We start from the raw sequence: 9,432 nt of genomic DNA, 5'->3' as shown, positions 1-9,432 counted from the left end.
TTTAGACGTCTATTTTTAGACGTTTTCTAGACATCTATTTTTAGATGTTTTTTATCCCATTTTTAAACGCACCTCTAATAGCCGGCTATTGCTCAGTGGGATGGTCAAAAATGATGAAAAACGAGGATTCAAAAAAAATTCACAATTTCAAAAAACGATGGGCTATAACCCATGTTTTTTTTTTTTTCATTTTTTTCAAATCCTCAAAAATTATGAAAAACTGCGTGCTATAGTATGCCGTACGGCAGGGTCCCCCAATAGGCGGCCCGCGGGCCATTTGCGGCCCACAGAGCGCCCCCTTGTGGCCCATGAAAGAATTTCCACAAAAAAAAAAAATGTTTTTTTTTTCTTTTTTTTTAAGGGTCCCAGATATAAATGGCATTAAATGGGGGTCAGTAGCCTATGCATGTCAAACTGGGCATCCTTTTCAAATAGGGTCTTGCCCTGAAAATGAATTTTCAGGGCAAGGGCAAGACCTCGCGCGTGCAGACTCGGCCCCCAGCCTGGTACGCTAGTCAAAATATGGCCCTTAAGGAAAATTAATTGGGGAACCCTGCCTTACGGTATGGGCTAAAGCCCATGTTCAAAAATGATGAAAAACGAGGTTAATTATTTTTTCAAATTTTCAAAAAACGATGGGCTATAACCCATGTTTTGTTTGTTTTTTTCATTTTTTTCAAATCCTCAAAAATGATGAAAAACGGCGTGCTATAGTATGCCGTACGGTATGGACTATAGCCCATGTTCAAAAATGATGAAAAACAAGGTTATTTGTTTTTCCAAAATTTTAAAAAACGATGGGCTATAACCAATGTTTTTTTTTTTTTTTTTTTTTTTTCAAATCCTCAAAAATGATGAAAAACGGCGTGCTATAGTATGCCGTACGGTATGGGCTAAAGCCCATGTTCAAAAATGATGAAAAACGAGGTTAATGTTTTTTCTTCAAAATTTCAAAAAACGATGGGCTATAACCCATGTTTTTTTTTTTTTAATTTTTTTCAAATCCTCAAAAATGATGAAAAACGGCGTGCTATAGTATGCCGTACGGTAGGGGCTATAGCCCATGGTCGAAAATGATGAAAAACGAGGTTAACATTTTTTTTCAAATTTTCAAAAAACTATGGGCTATAACCCTTGTTTTTTTTTTTTTTAATCCTCAAAAATGATGAAAAACTGCGTGCTATAGTATGCCGTACGGTATGGGCTATAGCCCATGTTCAAAAATGATGAAAAACGAGGTAATGTTTTTTTTCAAAATTTCAAAAAACGATGGGCTATAACCCATGTTTTGTTTTTTTTTCATTTTTTTGAAATCCTCAAAAATGATGAAAAACGACTTGTTATAGTATGCCGTACGGTAGGGGCTATAGCCCATGGTCGAAAATGATGAAAAACTAGGTTAATTTTTTTTTTTCAAATTTTCAAAAAACGATGGGCTATAACCCATGTTTTTTTAATTTTAGATTTTTTTTCAAATCCTCAAAAATGATGAAAAACGGCGTGCTATATTATGCCGTACGGTATGGGCTATAGCCCATGTTAAAAAATGATGAAAAACGAGGTAATTTCTTTTCTTCAAAATTTCCAAAAACAATGGGCTATAACTGTAACGAAGTGGTCCTCCGTTACTGATATTTGGCACATTTCAATATGTATATTGTTTGACACACAAAGGAAAAGTCATGAGTTTAACTGGTTTATTGAAAGTATTATGAACATGAAAATACCATTATGTAATATGAGACTGTGTTATGGGTACGTGAATACTGACTGCTTCTGTTCTGTCTGTTCCAGTGTGTTCGGGCAAAAGAGTCCCAGGCTACCAGAGCACCATGTATTGGTCTGGACTGGACCACAGTGAAATAGCCATGGGGGTGGTTGAGTTATGCATTGGAGCTGCTAATGATAATGTGATATGTGGGTTATCTTGCAATAGTGGGCATCATTGATATGTACTTACCGGTGTAGGGATATAGAGTTATAGGTTCAGGTGATGTGGGTTATGTGGGGCTCAGAAAAGGGTTGCATGTTTAACCGGTAAAATGGTACAGTCTGCACTGATTGGTTCAGCTGACTATAAAAGGCTGCCAGGAAGCACACACCAACTCGGTGTTGGATTCAGTGAGAGGGCATGGTGGAGCTGCACACCAACATGCCCTATTTGTTTGCTGCCTGTATTCTGCCATTGACCATGCTGTCAACCTTCTTTTTGGAATAAACCATGGTGTGGCTGCTTTTTACATCCTGACTCTGTGCTCATTTCCAGCCGCTTATCGGGCCGACACTACAATAACCCATGTTTTTTTTTTTTCCATTTTTTTCAAATCCTCAAAAATGATGAAAAACTGCGTGCTATAGTATGCCGTACAGTATGGGCTAAAGCCCATGTTCAAAAATGATGAAAAACGAGGTTAATTATTTTTTCAAATTTTCAAAAAACGATGGGCTATAACCCATGTTTTATTTTCAATTTTTTTCAATTCCTCAAAAATGATGAAAAACGGCATGCTATAGTATGCCGTACGATATGGGCTATAGCCCATGTTAAAAAATGATGACAAACGAGGTTATTATTTTTTTTCAAAATTTCAAAAAACGATGGGCTATAACCCATGTTTTGTTTGTTTTTTTTCATTTTTTTCAAATCCTCAAAAATGATGAAAAACGGCGTGCTATAGTATGCCGTACGGTATGGACTATAGCCCATGTTCAAAAATGATGAAAAACAAGGTTATTATTTTTTTTCAAAATTTAAAAAAACGATGGGCTATAACCAATGTTTTTTTTTTTTGTTTTTTTTCAAATCCTCAAAAATGATGAAAAACGGCGTGCTATAGTATGCCGTACGGTAGGGGCTATAGCCCATGTTCAAAAATGATGAAAAACGAGGTAATTTAGTTTTTCAAATTTTCAAAAAACGATGGGCTATAACCCATGTTTTGTTTGTTTTTTCATTTTTTTGAAATCCTCGAAAATGATGAAAAACGACTTGCTATAGTATGCCGTACGGTAGGGGCTATAGCCCATGGTCGAAAATGATGAAAAACTAGGTTATTTTTTTTTTCTCCAAAATTTCAAAAAACGATGGGCTATAACCCATGTTTTTTTGTTTTGTTTTTTATCCTCAAAAATGATGAAAAACGGCGTGCTATAGTATGCCGTACGGTAGGGGCTATAGCCCATGGTCGAAAATGATGAAAAACGAGGTTAACATTTTTTTTCAAAATTTCAAAAAACGATGGGCTATAACACTTTTTTTTTCTTTTTTTTTTTCTTTTTTTTTTTTTCAAATCCTCAAAAATGATGAAAAACGACTTGCTATAGTATGCCGTACGGTAGGGGCTATAGCCCATGGTCGAAAATGATGAAAAACGAGGTTAACATTTTTTTTCAAAATTTCAAAAAACGATGGGCTATAACCAATGTTTTTTTTTTTTTTTTTTTTCAAATCCTCAAAAATGATGAAAAACGGCGTGCTATAGTATGCCGTACGGTAGGGGCTATAGCCCATGGTCGAAAATGATGAAAAACGAGGTTAACATTTTTTTTCAAAATTTCAAAAAACGATGGGCTATAACCAATGTTTTTTTTTTTTTTTTTTTTCAAATCCTCAAAAATAGTATGCCGTACGGTAGGGGCTATAGCCCATGGTCGAAAATGATGAAAAACGAGGTTAACATTTTTTTTTCAAAATTTAAAAAAAAGATGGGCTATAACCCATGTTTTTTTTTCTTCATTTTTTTCAAATCCTCAAAAATGATGAAAAACGGCGTGCTATAGTATGCCGTACGGTATGGACTATAGCCCATGTTCAAAAATGATGAAAAACAAGGTTATTATTTTTTTTCAAAATTTAAAAAAACGATGGGCTATAACCAATGTTTTTTTTTTTTGTTTTTTTTCAAATCCTCAAAAATGATGAAAAACGGCGTGCTATAGTATGCCGTACGGTAGGGGCTATAGCCCATGGTCGAAAATGATGAAAAACGAGGTTAACATTTTTTTTCAAAATTTCAAAAAACGATGGGCTATAACCCATGTTTTTTTTTTTTCATTTTTTTCAAATCCTCAAAAAGGATGAAAAACGACTTGCTATAGTATGCCGTACGGTAGGGGCTATAGCCCATGGTCGAAAATGATGAAAAACAAGGTTAATCTTTTTTTTCAAAATTTCAAAAACGATGGGCTATAAAATGTTTTTTGTTTTTTTTTCATTTTTTTTAAATCCTCAAAAATTATGAAAAACGGCGTGCTATAGTATGCCGTACGGTAGGGGCAATAGCCCATGGTCGAAAATGATGAAAAACGAGGTTAATTTTCTTTTTCAAAATTTCAAAAAACGATGGGCTATAACCCATGTTTTTCTTTTTTTTTTCTTTTTTTTCAAATCCTCAAAAATGATGAAAAACGGCGTGCTATAGTATGCCGTACGGTAGGGGCTATAGCCCATGGTCGAAAATGATGAAAAACGAGGTTAACATTTTTTTTCAAAATTAAAAAAAACGATGGGCTATAACCCATGTTTTTTTTTTCTTCATTTTTTTCAAATCCTCAAAAATGATGAAAAGCGGCGTGCTATAGTATGCCGTACGGTAGGGGATATAGCCCATGGTCGAAAATGATGAAAAACGAGGTTAACATTTTTTTTCAAAATTTCAAAAAACGATGGGCTATAACCCATGTTTTTTTTTTTTTTCATTTTTTTCAAATCCTCAAAAATGATGAAAAACGACTTCCTATAGTATGCCGTACGGTAGGGGCTATAGCCCATGGTCGAAAATGATGAAAAACGAGGTTAATATTTTTTCTTCAAAATTTAAAAAAACGATGGGCTATAACCCATGTTTTTTTAATTTTAGATTTTTTTTCAAATCCTCAAAAATGATGAAAAACGGCGTGCTATAGTATGCCGTACGGTATGGGCTATAGCCCATGTTAAAAAATGATGAAAAACGAGGTAATTTCTTTTCTTCAAAATTTCCAAAAACAATGGGCTATAACTGTAACGAAGTGGTCCTCCGTTACTGATATTTGGCACATTTCAATATGTATATTGTTTGACACACAAAGGAAAAGTCATGAGTTTAACTGGTTTATTGAAAGTATTATGAACATGAAAATACCATTATGTAATATGAGACTGTGTTATGGGTACGTGAATACTGACTGCTTCTGTTCTGTCTGTTCCAGTGTGTTCGGGCAAAAGAGTCCCAGGCTACCAGAGCACCATGTATTGGTCTGGACTGGACCACAGTGAAATAGCCATGGGGGTGGTTGAGTTATGCATTGGAGCTGCTAATGATAATGTGATATGTGGGTTATCTTGCAATAGTGGGCATCATTGATATGTACTTACCGGTGTAGGGATATAGAGTTATAGGTTCAGGTGATGTGGGTTATGTGGGGCTCAGAAAAGGGTTGCATGTTTAACCGGTAAAATGGTACAGTCTGCACTGATTGGTTCAGCTGACTATAAAAGGCTGCCAGGAAGCACACACCAACTCGGTGTTGGATTCAGTGAGAGGGCATGGTGGAGCTGCACACCAACATGCCCTATTTGTTTGCTGCCTGTATTCTGCCATTGACCATGCTGTCAACCTTCTTTTTGGAATAAACCATGGTGTGGCTGCTTTTTACATCCTGACTCTGTGCTCATTTCCAGCCGCTTATCGGGCCGACACTACAATAACCCATGTTTTTTTTTTTTCCATTTTTTTCAAATCCTCAAAAATGATGAAAAACTGCGTGCTATAGTATGCCGTACGGTATGGGCTAAAGCCCATGTTCAAAAATGATGAAAAACGAGGTTAATTATTTTTTCAAATTTTCAAAAAACGATGGGCTATAACCCATGTTTTATTTTCCATTTTTTTCAAATCCTCAAAAATTATGAAAAACGGCATGCTATATAGTATGCCGTACGATATGGGCTATAGCCCATGTTCAAAAATGATGACAAACGAGGTTATAATTTTTTTTCAAAATTTCAAAAAACGATGGGCTATAACCCATGTTTTGTTTGTTTTTTTCATTTTTTTCAAATCCTCAAAAATGATGAAAAACGGCGTGCTATAGTATGCCGTACGGTATGGACTATAGCCCATGTTCAAAAATGATGAAAAACAAGGTTATTTTTTTTTTTCAAAATTTAAAAAAACGATGGGCTATAACCAATGTTTTTTTTTTTTTTTTTTTCAAATCCTCAAAAATGATGAAAAACGGCGTGCTATAGTATGCCGTACGGTAGGGGCTATAGCCCATGTTCAAAAATGATGAAAAACGAGGTAATTTAGTTTTTCAAATTTTCAAAAAACGATGGGCTATAACCAATGTTTTTTTTTTTTCTTTTTTTTGAAATCCTCGAAAATGATGAAAAACGACTTGCTATAGTATGCCGTACGGTATGGGCTATAGCCCATGGTCGAAAATGATGAAAAACTAGGTTATTATTTTTTTTCCAAAATTTCAAAAAACGATGGGCTATAACCCATGTTTTTTTGTTTTGTTTTTTATCCTCAAAAATGATGAAAAACGGCGTGCTATAGTATGCCGTACGGTAGGGGCTATAGCACATGGTCGAAAATGATGAAAAACGAGGTTAACATTTTTTTTCAAAATTTCAAAAAACGATGGGCTATAACACTTTTTTTTTCTTTTTTTTCTTTTTTTTTTCAAATCCTCAAAAAAACGAGGTAATTTAGTTTTTCAAATTTTCAAAAAACGATGGGCTATAACCAATGTTTTTTTTTTTTCTTTTTTTTGAAATCCTCGAAAATGATGAAAAACGACTTGCTATAGTATGCCGTACGGTATGGGCTATAGCCCATGGTCGAAAATGATGAAAAACTAGGTTATTTATTTTTTTCCAAAATTTCAAAAAACGATGGGCTATAACCCATGTTTTTTTGTTTTGTTTTTTATCCTCAAAAATGATGAAAAACGGCGTGCTATAGTATGCCGTACGGTAGGGGCTATAGCCCATGGTCGAAAATGATGAAAAACGAGGTTAACATTTTTTTTCAAATTTTCAAAAAACGATGGGCTATAACCAATGTTTTTTTTTTTTCTTTTTTTTGAAATCCTCGAAAATGATGAAAAACGACTTGCTATAGTATGCCGTACGGTATGGGCTATAGCCCATGGTCGAAAATGATGAAAAACTAGGTTATTTATTTTTTTCCAAAATTTCAAAAAACGATGGGCTATAACCCATGTTTTTTTGTTTTGTTTTTTATCCTCAAAAATGATGAAAAACGGCGTGCTATAGTATGCCGTACGGTAGGGGCTATAGCCCATGTTCAAAAATGATGAAAAACGAGGTAATTTAGTTTTTCAAATTTTCAAAAAACGATGGGCTATAACCCATGTTTTGTTTGTTTTTTCATTTTTTTGAAATCCTCGAAAATGATGAAAAACGACTTGCTATAGTATGCCGTACGGTAGGGGCTATAGCCCATGGTCGAAAATGATGAAAAACTAGGTTATTTTTTTTTTTCCAAAATTTCAAAAAACGATGGGCTATAACCCATGTTTTTTTGTTTTGTTTTTTATCCTCAAAAATGATGAAAAACGGCGTGCTATAGTATGCCGTACGGTAGGGGCTATAGCCCATGGTCGAAAATGATGAAAAACGAGGTTAACATTTTTTTTCAAAATTTCAAAAAACGATGGGCTATAACACTTTTTTTTTCTTTTTTTTTTTCTTTTTTTTTTTTTCAAATCCTCAAAAATGATGAAAAACGACTTGCTATAGTATGCCGTACGGTAGGGGCTATAGCCCATGGTCGAAAATGATGAAAAACGAGGTTAACATTTTTTTTTCAAAATTTAAAAAAAAGATGGGCTATAACCCATGTTTTTTTTTCTTCATTTTTTTCAAATCCTCAAAAATGATGAAAAACGGCGTGCTATAGTATGCCGTACGGTAGGGGCTATAGCCCATGGTCGAAAATGATGAAAAACGAGGTTAACATTTTTTTTCAAAATTTCAAAAAACGATGGGCTATAACCAATGTTTTTTTTTTTTTTTTTTTTCAAATCCTCAAAAATAGTATGCCGTACGGTAGGGGCTATAGCCCATGGTCGAAAATGATGAAAAACGAGGTTAACATTTTTTTTTCAAAATTTAAAAAAAAGATGGGCTATAACCCATGTTTTTTTTTCTTCATTTTTTTCAAATCCTCAAAAATGATGAAAAACGGCGTGCTATAGTATGCCGTACGGTATGGACTATAGCCCATGTTCAAAAATGATGAAAAACAAGGTTATTATTTTTTTTCAAAATTTAAAAAAACGATGGGCTATAACCAATGTTTTTTTTTTTTGTTTTTTTTCAAATCCTCAAAAATGATGAAAAACGGCGTGCTATAGTATGCCGTACGGTAGGGGCTATAGCCCATGGTCGAAAATGATGAAAAACGAGGTTAACATTTTTTTTCAAAATTTCAAAAAACGATGGGCTATAACCCATGTTTTTTTTTTTTCATTTTTTTCAAATCCTCAAAAAGGATGAAAAACGACTTGCTATAGTATGCCGTACGGTAGGGGCTATAGCCCATGGTCGAAAATGATGAAAAACAAGGTTAATCTTTTTTTTCAAAATTTCAAAAACGATGGGCTATAAAATGTTTTTTGTTTTTTTTTCATTTTTTTTAAATCCTCAAAAATTATGAAAAACGGCGTGCTATAGTATGCCGTACGGTAGGGGCAATAGCCCATGGTCGAAAATGATGAAAAACGAGGTTAATTTTCTTTTTCAAAATTTCAAAAAACGATGGGCTATAACCCATGTTTTTCTTTTTTTTTTCTTTTTTTTCAAATCCTCAAAAATGATGAAAAACGGCGTGCTATAGTATGCCGTACGGTAGGGGCTATAGCCCATGGTCGAAAATGATGAAAAACGAGGTTAACATTTTTTTTCAAAATTAAAAAAAACGATGGGCTATAACCCATGTTTTTTTTTTCTTCATTTTTTTCAAATCCTCAAAAATGATGAAAAGCGGCGTGCTATAGTATGCCGTACGGTAGGGGATATAGCCCATGGTCGAAAATGATGAAAAACGAGGTTAACATTTTTTTTCAAAATTTCAAAAAACGATGGGCTATAACCCATGTTTTTTTTTTTTTTCATTTTTTTCAAATCCTCAAAAATGATGAAAAACGACTTCCTATAGTATGCCGTACGGTAGGGGCTATAGCCCATGGTCGAAAATGATGAAAAACGAGGTTAATATTTTTTCTTCAAAATTTCAAAAAACGATGGGCTATAACCCATGTTTTTTTAATTTTAGATTTTTTTTCAAATCCTCAAAAATGATGAAAAACGGCGTGCTATAGTATGCCGTACGGTATGGGCTATAGCCCATGTTAAAAAATGATGAAAAACGAGGTAATTTCTTTTCTTCAAAATTTCCAAAAACAATGGGCTATAAC

Source organism: Protomyctophum parallelum (assembly GCF_964188405.1).
Source record: "Protomyctophum parallelum genome assembly, chromosome: 19".
In the NCBI taxonomy this organism is placed as follows: Eukaryota; Metazoa; Chordata; class Actinopteri; order Myctophiformes; family Myctophidae; genus Protomyctophum; species Protomyctophum parallelum.
This window is presented reverse-complemented; position numbering follows the sequence as displayed.